Source organism: Amphiura filiformis, chromosome 10 (genome assembly GCF_039555335.1).
Source record: "Amphiura filiformis chromosome 10, Afil_fr2py, whole genome shotgun sequence".
Classification (NCBI taxonomy): domain Eukaryota; kingdom Metazoa; phylum Echinodermata; class Ophiuroidea; order Amphilepidida; family Amphiuridae; genus Amphiura; species Amphiura filiformis.
In genome coordinates, this window is record NC_092637.1 from 27,164,585 (window position 1) to 27,184,273 (window position 19,689).

Sequence of the window (19,689 nt, forward strand, 5' to 3'; positions counted from 1 at the left end):
AAAATACACCAAAAGGAAAATGTAAATCGTAAATTTTATCAGAACATTTTTGTCGCCTGAGCAGGAGAAGGGGCTGCCTTGCCACCCTGTCACATGCAGTGCCTGATTAACCGTTTTGGGATCCCTGAGCCAGGCCATAATTTTGAGGCACCAATCTCACCGTGAGGAAGACATGTGCACTCAAGTAGCCAAGTTTTAATTTACAAATATGGGCATATTAAATGATTGGCAGTGTTGGAGACAAGCACATTTTGTTCGGATTTTACAAAAACATTTGCGCGCGAAGCGCGAGAAAAAAATTTATATTGCAGACAATTTTAGGCTTAGGCAATAGAAACAAATTAGTTTGATCTTTCGATCGACCATCGATGCTTGGTCGATCCTTATTATTTATGAAATCAATTAATTTGCCATTATTAATTATGATAACATACAAATATTTGCATGTATTGATATTGAAGAGTATAAATTTAGCATTAATTCTGATTAATTAGTTCTTATTTCATTAATAATAAGCATCAAACAGCATCGACGGTCGATCCAAATATCGAACAGATTTGTTTCTGGTGCCTTAATTGAGGGTGAAATTGGCTATGTAGTGCGGACTCAATGGTAAATCCAGCCCTGGCCCCATGGCTAATCTCCATTGGTGCTGATGAAGGCCGCGGAGCGGAGGGGTGATGGGATGCGCACATATTTTGTCGATCTTGCAAAATCATTAGTTCTCTATCCACATCACCTCAACGCGCTTGGTCAACATTCTTGTATAGCGGCCCAGAGGTGTCGCACCCCCACATCCCCCAATGCGACGGCCCTGGTTAGATTGTTATGAACATGATGGGTGTACGCGGTAAATGTTGAAGGTCAAGTCAAGGTCATCCGAGTATAGATTGTCAGACTGTGGATCACAATTCTGCGCCAAAACTTGTTAAAGGTCATTTGAGGTCGACTAAATATTATTGTTGGATTGTCAGTATGTTCAAAGTGTTGTCAAGCGCATTTCATGTCAACTGAGCATTGATAAACGGATTGTCATAAAACCTGGTGCATGTAATCACAATTTGGCCCTAAGCGTCAAAACCATCAAGGTCATATCAATGTTAACAGTTACTGATAATAGATCGTTGGATTTTCACAAAACTTGGTTGAAATGTAATCCCTTGACCAGCAAACATTCTTAAGGTTGTCTGAATCACTAAGAGACGGAATCGGTTGAAAATCAGTGAAATCTAACATCCAGCACAGATTTTTCACGGATTTTCAACCAGTCACATATTATTCACAGAAAAATGTATCTAGTCCTAGAGAATATAGATTGTTAGATCATAGGCCTCTATTGTTGTATAACTCGAAGAATATGATTTCCATTGAGCCTTTTGTTACCAGTATGAATTAAATGTAGACCTATTTAACACACATTTTTCAATTCAGCTTTCAACATGAAAACTCTTGAGTATTTCCTAGTATGTCATTGGTGGTACCAATAAATACCAATATTTCTCACCCGGTTAGTTGTGCTAAATACACAAAATTACAATATACATGTAGCATTCCAAGTACTTGCAATGCAAAATTATGAAACATGACCTTTTCATGGAGGCATGTCTTTTTAAAGACATTTCTTGTTTAATTTTGAGAAATAAACCTTCGAAATTGGGTAAAGTTGTTTTTGTACCACCCTGTTCAGGTACATGATAACAAAGTACGGTGTGGGGGTCACACGCATATATTGACACACGTCATGTGACTGCAAATAGATCCCTTTTTCTGCAGAATCTGCCACCCAATGACCCCTTTACACCAAATGACATTATAATGCATGAAAGTCACACTTTATTTTCCTTTTTAGCTTCAAAACACAATATATTCCGTACTTAATGTTAAAGTTTGTAGTTCGTCTTGTTGTTTGGCTGTGAAATTTCTAGTGGTTTCGCTTCGTAACGGTGTTCTACGATAGAAAAATGTCTGGAATGTTAATAATTTTTGGCACTGTGTGAAAAAAATTTCTCATGTAATAATTGTTAATATAGCCTATTGTTCTCTGCATAGCAGACGTCACAACCTAAATATGACCAAGCAAAACAATTCGGTTTTGGTTAGATGAATTATATCCCAGTGCTGCCTTTTGCCAGTTTTGTTATAAATATTGCAATTAATTTCTTTTTGTACGAATAATCTAGAGTGCTTATTAGGTTTTTTTATGAATATTCTATTTTAATGAATGGACTATTCATCTTTAATTATCGAAATACTTTTATTTTGACATTTCTCCGTATTAAATTATCAATATTATTTAAAAAAGAACAAGGCAGCTTTGACATGTGGAATTTTGTATCTGAACTCTTGATCATGTTTTTGCACAGAATAAAATATTTGACATGAATCACTGGTTATTGTACATGTTACACACGTAAAGTTCCACACACCTAACCAGCTCAGTAAAAAATACGCTAAATTGTCAAGTTCAAGTCACTGAAACATTTCATACTCGCAGAAGAAACTTTCAGGAGACAATGGAGAAGGTGGCTATTGTTTTTGTGGTAATGCTGGTATTAGCCGGTAAGTATTAATGTGGTGCCAGTATCAACCATATCTATGTATTTACACAATATGAATCGCGAAGTGCAAGCTATCTGTTCAGGAAGATTTTTGAATCGTTGCCCTTATTGGGGGTCACCTATGGCCAGAGAAGATCGTATAACAAGTTAAAATGAGGACTGGTGGCGGCCCCAGGAATTTTGTTTGGCAAACTGAATTTGTTTGTTTTTTTTTTTTTTTTTTCATTTTTTGTAATTTTTGGGTTTTGTATTGAGCGTAAGCGGGGGGGCAAGAAAAGTATTGCCACCCCAATTTTCGACATACGCCTTCCAATTTGCAAGAGGCGTATTATGAATAATGAATAAGTATTATTATTTTGAGGATTTTTCGAATTCGTTATTGTCACAAAAAAGGATCACAATAAATAACATTGGACATATAGTTACCAAATTATGATGCTCAACATGTCCAAGGTCAATTTGCATGTTATACAGGGATGAAAAACTAAAGTTGCTCGGATTATCGTAATTATCGTGATTATCGGAAGATGATATATAAATACAAATTCCATTGAATCGTGTGTAATCCTGCATATCTTTTGACTCTTTGCTGTGTAACATGCTAACTAGACATCGCAGAAAACTGAAAACTCTTAGCTAGGAGAACAATTTACCACAACTTTTACAAAAAATTGAACAACTTTGACTTTTGACCCATACACAAGCAAATCGACCTGTGACCTTATGTGCCCCCATAACTTCTTAACGATAGGTCGTACACGCGCAAACATTACATATCTGTGATTCGTGGGGCTAGACGAATAATTTGACATGTTTGAAAGACCACTTCGGGGTCTTTTAGAGGGTCACGGTCTTGCTTGGCAGACAACAGGATCGAGTTCAGCATACCCAAATTAATATTAAAAAAAATAAGCAGGTTGACAACTTTTAAGCAAACTTGCCGCTAGGAACGAGATTTTTCCAAAATAGAACCAGTCTACATTGGAACACCTGATTCAAAGACCAAGAAAAAGAATGCCACTCCCAACAATCAACTGAAACTGACTGTCAGCCTTTGGGTCAAGAGCCACCGAGGCTTGACTAAGCAATGTCTGATTTTCCTTCGTGCAGCATATTCAGCAAGCTTCATTTATGACATTGATCAGTCATAAAACACATGATATTTGGAGCTCCATATTTCTTTACTAAATGTTACAGTTTATCTAATATTATTTAAAGAGGGATTAGTGTCGTTGATTCCAAGCCGGGATACCAAGATAAAAAGAAAATTCGGCCGAACGCAATCTTTTCAATCATGGCGATATCTGATTGGATAAAAGTATAATAAATCAATTACGTATGCTAATGACTCATATGATGACATCACTTGATAACCATATTGGTATATGTCGTACTTTCAAGAATGCCCATTTGCATACATTTTAATTTGTTCTTTAATTTAATTTTAATTTAATTTTGATTTGTTTAAAAAAATCAAAGATAATGTTGTAGATTGACCTTGGACATTTTGAGCCCTTTCCTTCCTGCTTGGTCCAATCCCACGTGGGCCAATATTCACTTGGTCCAATCCTATTATTATTCCAATCCCAATTTGTCCAATTCTTGTTCAGTACAATAGGCATTACAAGTCCAATCCCACTGGTCTAATTTCCAATTCACAATTAGTCCAATTCCAATTTCGTCTAATTCCTACTTTGTCCAATTCCCATTCCGGCCAATTCTCACAAAATGACTATGATTGTCAACAAAATAGTCTGAATTGTTTGTCTTCTATAAACTAGTATTTACAAAGAACAAAACAAAAAAGAGCAAATATTGTATATATTTTGTCATATCCAGGATCATTTTAAGTCTCTAGAATCCAATGGTTATTTTAACCTTTTTTTTTCACCAAGTTACTGTTACGAAATATCTAAAATTGTTTATATAAAAGACGACCCATTTAGACCATTTGTGGGGGTGGGGGAGTAAAGTCCTCAATGTGAGATTTGACCTTTTTGCTTTCAAATCGAGAACAGTGCGTCACAGATAGCTAAAACCGAAACATTGCCTGTATTTTAACAGTAAGGCTACTTAGTTTAGACCAGGAAAGTATACTTACAAATATGGGGTCAATTTGACCTTTTCGCGTCTGGCCTCAAGGGGCCAGAGGCATTTAGTGTCGGGATTAAATCCCCAGGGAGTTTCAGTGACACATTCTAAAAGTTATCTGTTAAAACTCAGCTGAAGATATACATACAGTGATCATTCAGAGTCTATGGACAGAGACGGCAGAAATGGGCCTAGTACTTTATAGTAATGACTCTCTAGGGTAGGGCAGTTATTGTAGTAGGAAGAATTGTGGCCATAATAGGTTTATAGGTTAACGCTAGAAAGTACAATATAATAAATCAGAAGATATAAATACAGCTTCAATAATATGTCCAGTGTAAGGTGACACATGTCCTTTGTGTCACCCCAAACTAGCAGCTATGGCATGATTTAGGGAGTAAAATCAATGTGAGGATTTTGCACCGCACTCACATTACCGCCCTCTACAGTCTATGCACATTTTCCTACAGTCTATGCACATTTTCCTATGCATGATAATCTTGAAGCTTTCATCCCTTCGATATATGTCACAAGGATGTACAATCTCTCCACATTTTTCGCATGCATGGTATTCTACGAGCTTTCATCCCCTCGATATATGTAACAAGGTTGTCTGTTTAGGTAAGCAAGTTTTTTAACGTCAATATTGATTCATGCAGGTATGCCAATTTGTTTATGTTGATATTATTGTTCGTATTGTAAGCTTATTGTTTACTTTTATGTCGATCCATATATTCTCTCAATATTTCACGTATTTATTTGACCGGACCTTTAGTGTTGATGTTAAGTAGTATGTGTTGATGTTAAGTAGGCCCTAGTATGTAAATACAATATATAAATAGTATTTTGCTAACAATTGTAATATTAGTGTAAAGGGCCAAACAAAGCATTATGTGAATATAAACAATCTGCATGTCCTGACTAGATCATCGTACATGATAAAGTAACTATCTTTTCAATTATAAAGTATAACTCAAACTGGGTTATAGAATATTAATATATAGTTTTTTTTTATAAGATTATGGCTCGTTTGCACGAAAACATTTTTATTCATAAATGATATAGCCTAAATGCATTTGACCTAACGAAATTGGAAATCGGTGAACTTGACCTTATACTCTGTCACAGTAAATTAAAGGTCAGTAACTGAAAATCAGAAAACATCAACTGTAAAAAGTTCAAGTTCGTCCCAGTTAAGATGTTCATACAGTGCGATTGTCGTGCAAAATAAAACACGATGAAGCCTAATTGATTATGATATGTGTAGCCTAAGTGAACTAATTTATGAATCATGAGAAATATGAACTGTTCCATTTAACTCGTCAAAGCCTCGTTGATTTGAAATATATTCTTACCATTGAACTCAAACATTCAATATTTTTTGATAGATGATTTTTTAGGCAAAGTTATTAATAATAACTTGTATAATCTTGCCAACTCTGTTATTCTATCCTGGATACCTATATTATCATGTATAACGGTATCTTTATTTTATGGCCATATCCTCAGTCATACTTCTAATCATGTTAAATATATTATACAGTACATTGTTTATGGTATACAGCTTGATAATTCTTGCATGGATAATTGCATCTATGATTTTTCTTATAACATATGCATAGATAGATTATTGCATATGCATATATTATTATGCATGTTTCATATAATATTACATATGCAACATGCATATATAATTAATCATATTACAAATGCATATGCATTAAGTATCTATGCATATTGCATATTGGATATGCATAGACAATTATGCATATACATATTACAACGTGCATATTATGAGTGCATATTGCATGAGTGCATATTGCATTTTCAATTATGAATAATTCGATAGATAATTAATTGTGCATATTTCAATATATATATATTATATATATATATATATATATATATGCATTAGATAAATAGCAACATTATATATGCAAATTGTATATGCATATAGATAAGTTTACCTATAACATATGTACATTGCATATATATGAGTATGCATAGGCCTATATTACATGCATACATAATTTTTGCATATTACATATGCATAGATACTTAATGCATATTGGATACATATTCTATAATATTCTACATAGATAATTATGCATATTACGTGTGTAAATCAAGTTAAGAATTATGCATATTGCATATGTATGTAATTATGCATATTATTTTCCATTTTGCAATTTAATTATAATATGCTTGGAATAGCGTCATCTCTGGTGGTTAAACAGAATAATAAATATGATTATGCATATTACACGTGCATATGCATCTATGATTTTTCTTATAACATATGCATAGATATATTATTGCATATGCATATTATTATGCATGTTTCATATAATATTACATATGCAACATGCATATATAAGTAATCATATTACAAATGCATATGCATTAAGTATCTATGCATATTGCATATTGGATAAGCATAGACAATTATGCATATACATATTACAACGTGCATATTATGAGTGCATATTGCATTAGTGCATATTGCATTTTCAATTATGAATAATTCGATAGATAATTAATTGTGCATATTTCAATATAGCCTATATATATATATACATTAGATAAATAGCAACATTATATATATGCAAATTGTATATGCATATAGATAAGTTTACCTATAACATATGTACATTGCATATACATGAGTATGCATAGGCCTATTACATGCATACATAATTTTGCATATTACATATGCATAGATACTTAATGCATATTGGATACATATTCTATAATATTCTACATAGATAATTATGCATATTACGTGTGTAAATCAAGTTAAGAATTATGCATATTGCATATGTATGTAATTATGCATATTATTTTTCATTTTGCAATTTAATTAGAATATGCTTGGAATAGCGTCATCTCTGGTGGTTAAACAGAATAATAAATATGATTATGCATATTACACGTGCATATGCATCTATGATTTTTCTTATAACATATGCATAGATATATTATTGCATATGCATATATTATTATGCATGTTTCATATAATATTACATATGCAACATGCATATATAAGTAATCATATTACAAATGCATATGCATTAAGTATCTATGCATATTGCATATTGGATAAGCATAGACAATTATGCATATACATATTACAACGTGCATATTATGAGTGCATATTGCATGAGTGCATATTGCATTTTCAATTATGAATAATTCGATAGATAATTAATTGTGCATATTTCAATATAGCCTATATATATATATATGCATTAGATAAATAGCAACATTATATATATGCAAATTGTATATGCATATAGATAAGTTTACCTATAACATATGTACATTGCATATACATGAGTATGCATAGGCCTATTACATGCATACATAATTTTGCATATTACATATGCATAGATACTTAGTGCATATTGGATACATATTCTATAATATTCTACATAGATAATTATGCATATTACGTGTGTAAATCAAGTTAAGAATTATGCATATTGCATATGTATGTAATTATGCATATTATTTTTCATTTTGCAATTTAATTAGAATATGCTTGGAATAGAGTCATCTCTGGTGGTTAAACAGAATAATAAATATGATTATGCATATTACACGTGCATATGCATCTATGATTTTTCTTATAACATATGCATAGATATATTATTGCATATGCATATATTATTATCCATGTTTCATATAATATTACATATGCAACATGCATATTATATAATTAATCATATTACAAATGCATATGCATTAAGTATCTATTCATATTGCATATTGGATAAGCATAGACAATTATGCATATACATATTACAACGTGCATATTATGAGTGCATATTGCATGAGTGCATATTGCATTTTCAATTATGAATAATTCGATAGATAATTAATTGTGCATATTTCAATGTATATATATATGCATTAGATAAATAGCAACATTATATATGCAAATTGTATATGCATATAGATAAGTTTACCTATAACATATGTACATTGCATATACATGAGTATGCATAGGCCTATTACATGCATACATAATTTTGATATTACATATGCATAGATACTTAATGCATATTGGATACATATTCTATAATATTCTACATAGATAATTATGCATATTACGTGTGTAAATCAAGTTAAGAATGATGCATATTACATATGTATGTAATTAAGCATATTATTTTCCATTTTGCATATGCATAGTTAATTATGTATAAATCAATCAATTTTTTTTCTTCTAACAATTCATGAACGATATTAATATAGTGCGATAAATAATAACACTATGTGTTTATCAAAATATTATACGGTTATTTATACTCCAAATAATACAATTCGACATAATAATAACAACAGAAGTCAAAAATAAATACGAATTATGCAAAGTATCTAGGCTACTATGAAACAGTTTTAAATAGTAATCATATTAATGTGTCATATGAGGCATTTACAAAAATAAATGAAGGGAATATTACATCAACTTCATATTAAATCTATATGAGTATAATATAAAGACAAGCATTTTTTTCATCTCATGCATAATTGATTAGCGTTGAAGGTTAAACTTTAAAAAAAAAAATATAGCTCCACAACCGAATGTCCTATGAAGTTGATTGAGGTGTCAAAATTTAGCTCTTGAAAAGATATAGTAGTCACTGGACCTACTTTTATATTTCGTACATATGATCTATAGCATTTTGTCTGGGCACCTGGTATGAAATTTGGTAAATCATAAGCGGTTTGATTGAGGTCCATTGTCTAGATCATAATGCATGTTTCTGCCAATTTGAGGTCTGTAGGGGGTGTAATTTTCGCTCCACATTTTTTTGAAAACGCATAGGAGAAAATCTACTTTAAAGATATAACATTAAAATATGGCTATTATATGAGTATCAATTAGCTAATTAGCATAATAGTATGATTAGAAATAGTTATTTTTACTGTCATGTCACTTGAATTATATATATGCAGCAATTTGTTCTGTGACATTGATGTATTTTGGCCTGTAATTAATTTCTATTAGTTGATTACTTAAATAAGACTGTTTGAAAACAATAGAATACATAGAAAATATAATGCATGTGTTAATATAGGATAAATGTAAAGTAGGTAATTGGGATACGCATCATGCAAAAGAACAAATAAACACAATGGGGAATGATTGCTCGCTACGAGAGGAAACAAAATATATTAAATAAGAAAGAATTAACTGTTTACCAACCCAAAGTGTTACAATTAAACATGACAACAAATAAATACAGATTCCAACCGGCACACAACCCAACTTGAAAATAAAGCAAGGGAGTATGCCGGCATGGGAATCGAACCCACGACCTTCCGATATACCATGGAAGTAAGAGACATGGAAGCTGGTCGATCCAACACCTATTGAATTATTTACGTAACATTCAATAGAGGGTCCGTATCAAGCTATTGTGATAACAATGTAGTCAGCGTGTCTTTGATGTGGATCATACTTGCCGCCTTTATTGCCAGTTCGTTGTTTATATTCGGAAAAAAGTGACAGGGCTGTTAGATTTGTAACCCATATTTCATAATTTTTTTTACCTATTTATTTTGTATACTTTTTGCAATAGCAAAATCAAAAAATGTTCCATGTCTCAGTTTTGCCTTATTTGTCAATTTGATAATATTGATCACCATAGGCATTCTTTTAAATGTATATAAATATAAAAAAAAACATTAAAAATTATTTAATTGTATATAGTTTTCGTTTGCATAGTACAGTGCACGGTTCATATCGGCTATTTTGTGCATGCTGCGTATTTTCTTGATTATATTGCTTACTGTATAAACGATAATTGTATAATTTTTGTTTGCACCGTACAGTGCATGGATGACATAGATCTGCTTCATGCATGCTGCGAATTTTCTTGTTTATATTGTATTGTATTACTTTAAATTAAATTATTATATTTTGTATAAAATTGTTTTGATTCATATGATTTATAAGTCACTATGTTACTTTAATTATATAATATTATTAGTTTTTGCCTAAGTTTTTGCTGGCATTGTCTTTATACATTGTGTTGATTGTATTGATCTGTTATATCATGCTGAGTATTTTCTTGATTATATTGTTCACTTATTGCTTGAAGTAACTTGTATTATATTGCATCTGTATGCCATTGATTTGATATTTGTAGTTGAAATATGACAATAAAATACACGAATGAATGAATGAATGAAATAGTAATGCTCTTGATGTTATCATTACTACGAACAGAAATAGCCAAGATCTCAACGGCTCAAAAAAAAGGTGGGAATTTGGACAACCATGAAAAACGCCACGAGTCAAGTTAAGAAAACCCTTGATGGCAAGATTGTGTATGAAAAAAAATTAAACCAAAAAATAAACGACATTTCCCCATATACTAATTGGGGTTGCTTCTGAACATGCTGAAAGGAATCCATTATTGATGACATAGCTGAGTCTATTTGAGTATTCAGATTTCACACCACCAAATAGTATATATGGTTGTGCGCCCTTGAATTTCACTTCTCAGAAAAACCCATTGATTCTGAATTTAAATCATCGACAACGAATCTGATGGTTATTTGTTTTTTCATTTATACAGCGACCACAAGGCATTGGAACCCGAACATGGTTCGCTATCTGTACAGGAGTTAGTGCAGTAATAGTAAGTATTGGCTTAAGGGAAAGTGGGGTAATGCTGGACTGTGGGGAATCCCGGACACATCGATTGTAGCTAAACGGAGAAGGGTGGCACTATTATACTACATTGGGGTATTAGCTACCTCAAGATGTACCTCACGTGTACTAGCGCTGTGGGTGTCGTCTTTCTTTGTGAAAATTACGAAAAAACAGAAATTGTCATTTATGACTTTTTATCTGAAAAGTGATTTATTACCTGGGTGACAGTTCATACGACAACGGACACATGTGAAGTATGAATGAAAATTATGTTTGATACTTAATACTCGGGGAGCTAGGACCACTTTATGTGCACCCCACAGGACCAAACCAAACCAAATTTTTTAGGTTCCTAATATTACCCTAAAACATAATTAGGATGTTCCCAAAAATATAAACTGGCCACAAGGGGGCAAAAGGTCATCGAACTTTGCATGGGGTCAAAATTTCAAACTTGCTCAAATTGTGTTGAGTGTCGTGAGCGGTGGAGCGTGACATCAGAGGTCAATGACCTCAAATTTGACCCGTTTTCCTGCATAATTAGTATTATGCATGCCATTTATTAACAACAGCCTCGATTTTCACATTTTTGGTGTCTAATGAAAGATATTGAAATTATCTATCAAACATATCAATATCAATGAGATTTGAAAATGTTTCGATCCTAATTTTGAGCCAAAAACGTCAAAATTTAGCATTTTTACCCATATTTTGCAAATTGACCTGACATAAAACTTAAAATTTCCTGAAAAGCGTGAATGTATTACTTAAATATTATTACTCAAAAACTGACCCATTATGTTCACAAAAAGATGACCAAAAACAATGTGTGTGGGTAAAGTCGTTTTTGGGCAAGGACATTTAAAGTGCAATGACACCAATATCAGCAGTAGGTAGCTACCTTAGCGCCAGTGAACAATTGAAAGCTACTTCAGCAACACAATCAGCAAAAGGAAGCTACTTCATCAACACCAGTATCAGCAGTAGATGGCTAACACAGCAACAAGCAGCAATTGGCAGCTACTTCATCAACACCAATATTAGCAGTAGATGGCTACCTTAGCGCCAGTGAACATTTACTTCAATTGAAAGCTGCTTCATCAACACCAATCAGCAATAGGAAGTTACTTCATCAACGCCAATATCAACAGTAGATAGCTAAACCCAGCAACAATCAGTTGGTAGCTACTTTATCATCACCAATACCAGCAGTAGATAGATACCCCAGTACCAACCAGCAATTGGAAGCTACTGTATCAACACCAGTATCACCAGTACAGTAAACCCAGCACCAATCAGCAAGTGGTAGCTACGTCATCAAGCTACGACTTTACCCACACACCTTGTTTTTGGTCATCTTTTTGTGAACATAATGGGTCAGTTTTTGAGTAAGAATATTTAAGTAATACATTCATAATTTTCAGGAAATTGTAAGTTTTATGTCAGGTCAATTTGCAAAATATGTGTAAAAATGCTAAATTTTGACGTTTTTGGCTCAAAATTAGGATCGAAACATTTTCAAATCTCATTGATATTGGTATGTTTGATAGATAATTTTAATATCTTTCATTAGACACCAAAAATGTGAAAATCGAGGCTGTTGTTAATAAATGGCATGCATAATACGAATTACACAGGAAAACGGGTCAAATTTGAGGTCATTGACCTCTGATGTCACGCTCCACCGCTCACGACACTCAAGACTTCACTTTTCAGATGTCCCATGGGATGTTCTATCGAACTATCATAACAAGACACCTGGTCATTTTTGTCAAAGAAATTCTTGCTATCTCTTGGACCATTACTCCTACTTTGCATTGATATGATTTTCACTGATGAACTTTATTTAATCTTGTACCTGTGTAGCCTTAATGAAAGGTGCCCGGGATTATCCCACTCTCCCTATAATCCCCCCCCCCCCACCCGATTACTGTTTAAATAAATCCTTATTCGCTGTCGTAGTGCATGTTACAATATGACCGTTGCTATGTCAACTGAATCACGCTTTCTTTATTACGAACCACTGATCGTATATTTGTTTTGTTTTCTTTCTAACTCTACCGTTACACACACATTTTAGATATACCTTATAATGAGGAAGAGAAGAAGAAATTAAGAGTGTGGAAGACGGTCATGATAATGGGGAGCGGGAAGTGTGGCATCTTGTTAAATTTCCTACATTATGTAATACCGTAACCACACGGGTGTACCCTATCTTATGGGGTACACGGGTACACTCAGGTAAACCCGTTTGTATCTTTGGCTAAGTTCTGAAATACAATCTTTGTATCAGTTGATCATTAACATTCCATGCTTACAATTAAAAATAATTGACATAGGTGATATACGAATGGGGATGATTGTTTTTGTTTTATTTTTTGATTCAAGTACTAGCCCCTCCCCTGTTATAAGCTGACCCCCATTTTTGAAGTGAAATATGCCATCTAGGGGGTGTGCTTATACATGAGTGATTACGTTACTTGATTAAAACAAAGCTGAAAGCATCTTTAAAATCAAATAATAGCAAAGGCACATGAAAAAGAATACCATTTTTAATACGCAAGTTACTTAATGAAAAAAAAAAGGTGTTAAATTTCAATTAATCAGCAGATACCTTCAACTCCAAAAAACATGTTTATGAAGATAAAGTTGATTATGAAACAATTAGAGCAAATAATGTTGTATTTGTAGCCATAGTAGTTTAGTGTAAAAGATGTTTCTAGTTTTATGTACATGTACGTATGTTCATATTTGTTACTGAATGAAAAAAAAGAAGGAGTTCAATTTCAATTAATCAGCAGATACCTATAGCTTCTTGCTTTATGAGAGAGTCCTGAGTGTTTCATGATCATCTGTCATGTTCGTATGTAAAACTAAAAATGAAGGCAACATTTATCTAGTATTTATTATAAATATCATGCCTTATACTAATGTTTTTGGAATTATATTTTTTTTTTCCAAAAAACATGTTTATGAAGATAAAGTTGATTATAAAACAATTAGAGCAAATAATGTTGTATGTAGCCATAGTAGTTTAGTGTAAAAGATGTTTCTAGTTTTATGTACATGTATGTTCATATTTGTGTATGGGCTGGTTAAGCTTAATTGTGATGTGATTAAATAGGAATGGTTGATACACCATTTCGGAGGTCTTTGGATACCTATATGTTGGAAATATTGATTTTAAGAACAACATTAAAGTTTTTTTGATTCACATTTTTTTCGATATCAAAGAATTTTTAAATTTTAATAGTTTGCATCCAAGTATTTGAAATAGGTATTGATTATGGTAACTGATCTAAAACCTCCATATTGATATTACATATCACCAATTCCTATTGATCACATCACAGTTTAAATACACAGCAGTCTATGGATACTAAATCATGTTTAATGAAAATTATGACACATCATAGACCCTATAAATCTATGAAAGATAACATACTAATATCGTTGTGATCTTATGACTAAAACAGCATACTTATTCAGATTTCATTCAAATGCAGTACATTGAATGTTTGGTACAGATTGAACTCAAATAATGATTAAAGTTTGATTTTAACTTTGAAACCATTGGGCTATTCCAGAAAGTAGATGCACACCCCCTATAGAGGAGTTCGGATATCCGGACTTTTTGTCCAGTCTTGACTGTTGGAAATCCAAACTTTTAAAGTGCCCAAAGGCAAAAAAATCCGGCAGAAAACTCGTTTAAAATCAGAAATCCAAAATTTGAGAGCTCATTTTCAACATTTCCGGCGTTTTTCCTTCATTTGATTGGATTTCAAAGTTTTTCCAGTAACATTAGCAACTGGAAATGCAGTCGTTTTCATAAAGCTGACTTGGAAATCCGGACATTTCTTTGATTGAAAATTTACTCCTCTATAGGGGGTGTGCACCTATTTTCTGGAATAGCCCATTTTGTTAGTTGCATTGTTTTGAAGTTTGTACATAGTCAATAACATTGAATAAAACAGGTATCGTAGTCCAATTACTGCTCACATAATCATGATAATGGGAAGTGGGAAGTGTGGCATCTTGTTAAATTCCCTACATTATGTAATACCGTAACCACACGGGTATAAGCCCACAATCGGCTATAAGCATACCCTCTATTTTATAGGGTACACGGGTACACTCAGGTAAAGCCATTTGTATCTTTGGCTAAGTTCTTAAATACAATCTTTGCTTTTCGCTCATATATAAGAACAAATATAAAAAGTATCAGTTGATAATTAACATTCCATGCTTACAATTAAAAATAATTGACATAGGTGATATACGAATGGGGATGATTGTTTTTGTTTTATTTTTTGATTCAAGTACTAGCCCCCCCCCTGGTATAAGCTGACCCGCATTTTTGAAGTGAAATATGCCATCTAGGGGTGTGCTTATACCCGAGTGGTTACGGTACTTGATTGAAACAAAGATGAAAGCATCTTTAAAATCAAATGCAGAATAATAACAAAGGCACATGATAAAGAATACCATTTTCAATACGAAAGTTACTGAATGAAAAAAAAAGGTGTTCAATTTCAATTAATCAGCAGATACCTATAGCTTCTTGCTTTATGAGAGAGTCCTGAGTGTTTCATGATCATCTGTCATGTTCGTATGTAAAACTAAAAATGAAGGCAACATTTATCTAGTATTTATTATAAATATCATGCCTTATACTAATGTTTTTGGAATTATATTCTTTTTTTTCCAAAAAAACATGTTTATGAAGATAAAGTTGATTATAAAACAATTAGAGCAAATAATGTTGTATATGTAGCCATAGTAGTTTAGTGTAAAAGATGTTTCTAGTTTTATGTATTATGTATGTTCATATTTGTGTATAGGCTGGTTAAGCTTAATTGTGATGTGATTAAATAGGAATGGTTGATACATCATTTCGGAGGTCTTTGGATACCTATATGTTGGAAATATTGATTTTAAGATCAAAACATTAAAGTTTTTTTGATTCACATTTTTTTCGATATCAAAGATTTTTTAAATTATCCCCAGACACTGAAATGACGAAAGCACTTACACCAAAATTTGGGCCTCTGGTCAGCCATTCAGAAAGAACGCATAATTTATTCAAGCAATGTTTTTAGAAAATTCCTGGAATCAGCCAAATAATAATGATTTCTGGACAACTTTTTCGCCCGAAGTAAATACCCGACCGAGCATCCCAACAATTACTGGGAAGCTAGTTGCGCCTATAACCCAAGAGTTCCCCTTAACACACTGGGAACTATTTCGCTAGGCACTCATCTAGCGATCAACTCCTTATCGAGGAGGAAAAGCTCCATATACCAATGGACAAATATTTCGCTAGGCAATCCTCTACACGATCATCTCCTCGGAGGAGGAAATAAAAAGCTCCATAATACCAATGGAGAGAATATAAAATGCCGCGGACTTACATGAATTCGCTAGGCAGTCATCTAGCGCGTCAAAAGAAATTAAATGGCTGATACCTTTCTCATTTTCCTATTATATTCATATTCAGATTACATAGTGGACATCGGTAAATATACCCATGCCAAATACCCAGTAGGTAGATGCCTACGGATATTGGAAGTACTAAATAGAATTTATTAATGTAGTACATGTATAATTCTGTACATTAAATCGATCATTTTAGAAAAATGATCCAAAAACTGCCACAAGGACTACTTGTTAACATCCGACCCTGTACCAGGGAATAAGCTATTTCTGATCCCCTCATTTCCTTTGCTAGTAAATTCATTCATTCATATTTCATTTTCATCAATCATCAACATCAATATACAAGTGATACTAATAGCTCAACAAAGTAATAAAATTAAATGTAAACACGAGTCATTGGTATATAAATAAATCTCAATACATTTAGGCAGTAACAATTAAATCAATATAATTAAATTAGAATAACATTACTATGTATGATTGACCAAAATACACTTTAAATGCATAATGATATTACGAGCGTGCTTGTAGTAGTTTATCACGGAAATACCACACTGCAATGGCAAATGATCTTGAAGTACTTCTACGGTGATAAGCGCCTAACAACTGATAAGCTGGCTCTCTACAAACACGCTCAGTGAATAATACATACATACATAATAAATACCGCAAGATCCACGCTTGTGATTATTTGAAGAGCCTCTGAATTTTACGGTCGAGGCCTCTTCACCACAGTGGGCCATTAACCCGATATTTTTTTGTTTGAACATGTTGAAGGAGTTAATTGCAAAACCCAATATTTTTCGCTGCCAACGCCAAGCAAACACAGTGCCATGCTCTGCACATTTATGAATTCGAATACATAACTAGGATATCATGTCTAATACAAAAGGCAGCCTTTAACAGAAATTAACGCGATAACCAGCCGGCTGCGCAACCTCATAAAAACTTGAACCCAATATTTCATTTTTATTTATACTTTGATGAACAAGAAAAATCTGAGGGCATAGTACTTGGCCCCTGTCTAGCTATCCCATGCCAACCTGGTGTTAATTCCTTCCTTCCTGCTATAAATAAAATTACTCGACCTAAGACTGAAAGGCATTACCACCTAAGACTGAAAGTGGTACCAATTGTATCGATTTTGTTAATGCTTCTGAAGACACACTAGAGTGAACACACCTATACAAATAGAATTTAAGAAAATACAACTGCGCAACAGAATAGAATGTGTTGCTGAGATAGAAATTGAACCTAAAGTGATCTACCCACGCACACTCTCACACCCGTATACAATAGTCATACTACTATGTAACTCAAAAACCTCAATGTAATTAGAATATTATTCAAATTCAAAGAACTCTCACTCGAATATATTTTCCTTTCTCTTTCGTATTTCATCTCATTCCTCATTACCTTTTAATTTGAAGACCGACACTTTATATGTACTTGTCTCACTACTGCGAGACTCAAATTTTATGACATACTATCAAACTCTTGAAATCAATTTTAAACAGATATCAATTATGACATATGGGGAGTGGTGGGTGGGATAAAAAATTTCTGCATCCGTTCTTGCTGAAAAACTGACAGAGAATGGCCTTAGGCAACAAAATGGCCACCGACGGCTCCGAGCAAGGCTGCCTGTGATTGGCCCGCCTGATACCAAACAAGGCACCCAATTGGCTTCCCATGGAAACATCGCGTGACATCACGAGGGCGATTCCATTTCAGCAGCAGGGATAATTTTTTGTTTCATTTGATATGTACAAATTAAACTGCATTATCCCCAGACACTGAAATGACGAAAGCACTTACACCAAAATTTGGGCCTCTGGTCAGCCATTCAGAAAGAACGCATAATTTATTCAAGCAATGTTTTTAGAAAATTCCTGAATCAGCCAAATAATAATGATTTCTGGACAACTTTTTCGCCCGAAGTAAATACCCGACCGAGCATCACAACAATTACTGGGAAGCTAGTTGCGCCTATAACCCAAGAGTTCCCCTAACACACTGGGAACTATTTCGCTAGGCACTCATCTAGCGATCAACTCCTTATCGAGGAGGAAAAGCTCCATATACCAATGGACAAATATTTCGCTAGGCAATCCTCTACACGATCATCTCCTCGGAGGAGGAAATAAAAAGCTCCATAATACCAATGGAGAGAATATAAAATGCCGCGGACTTACATGAATTCGCTAGGCAGTCATCTAGCGCGTCAAAAGAAATTAAATGGCTGATACCTTTCTCATTTTCCTATTATATTCATATTCAGATTACATAGTGGACATCGGTAAATATACCCATGCCAAATACCCAGTAGGTAGATGCCTACGGATATTGGAAGTACTAAATAGAATTTATTAATGTAGTACATGTATAATTCTGTACATTAAATCGATCATTTTAGAAAAATGATCCAAAAACTGCCACCCAAGTTCCTTGTCATAACATGCAAGGAAATTGCCAAACCACCCCCCCCCCCCTCGAGATTTGTATGCTTTACAAATAAGGCGAGCTCTTGACTGTCTTTCCCTTCCTTGTTTATAATCTCCCTTATAGTGTTCTTAAAATAGTTTGTCCCAACTTATAAACCTGCCATTGTTGGTGGTGACGAATGTTGGTGCTAACAAGTTTAGGATTTAACTTGACTGATTGGATCAACAGTCCTACCTAGTGAGCATTCTTATGCAGTACAAGTGGTAAAGAATGCCTGCCAATGCTTTGTTTTGGCCATCGGGTACATTCACGTACGAGAAAACCCCGAAAAGAAAACAACAAAACCCACTGACTATTATAACTTCACAAGGATTGTTTTGAATTATTTGAATTTCCTTCCTTCTGAACATGTGAGATGAGATAATTATGCTACTGTCGAGTGAGTGTCTACTTCTTCTCATCTTTTGACCACTGTCAATTATCATGAATGAG

The 19,689-nt window shown here is 33.4% G+C and overlaps 1 long non-coding RNA gene across 2 annotated transcripts; it reads left to right on the forward strand.

Annotated features, from left to right (window-relative positions):
• Positions 1–2,383: 2,383 nt before the first annotated feature.
• On the forward strand, positions 2,384–16,309 carry LOC140162699 (uncharacterized). 2 transcript variants are annotated; one of them, XR_011860332.1, is made up of 3 exons: positions 2,384–2,559; positions 11,240–11,302; positions 13,397–16,309. It is a non-coding gene; the product is annotated as an uncharacterized lncRNA (long non-coding RNA). The 2 variants fall into 2 exon arrangements; XR_011860331.1 differs by lacking the exon at positions 2,384–2,559 and adding an exon at positions 4,615–5,270.
• The last annotated feature ends 3,380 nt before the right edge of the window (positions 16,310–19,689 follow it).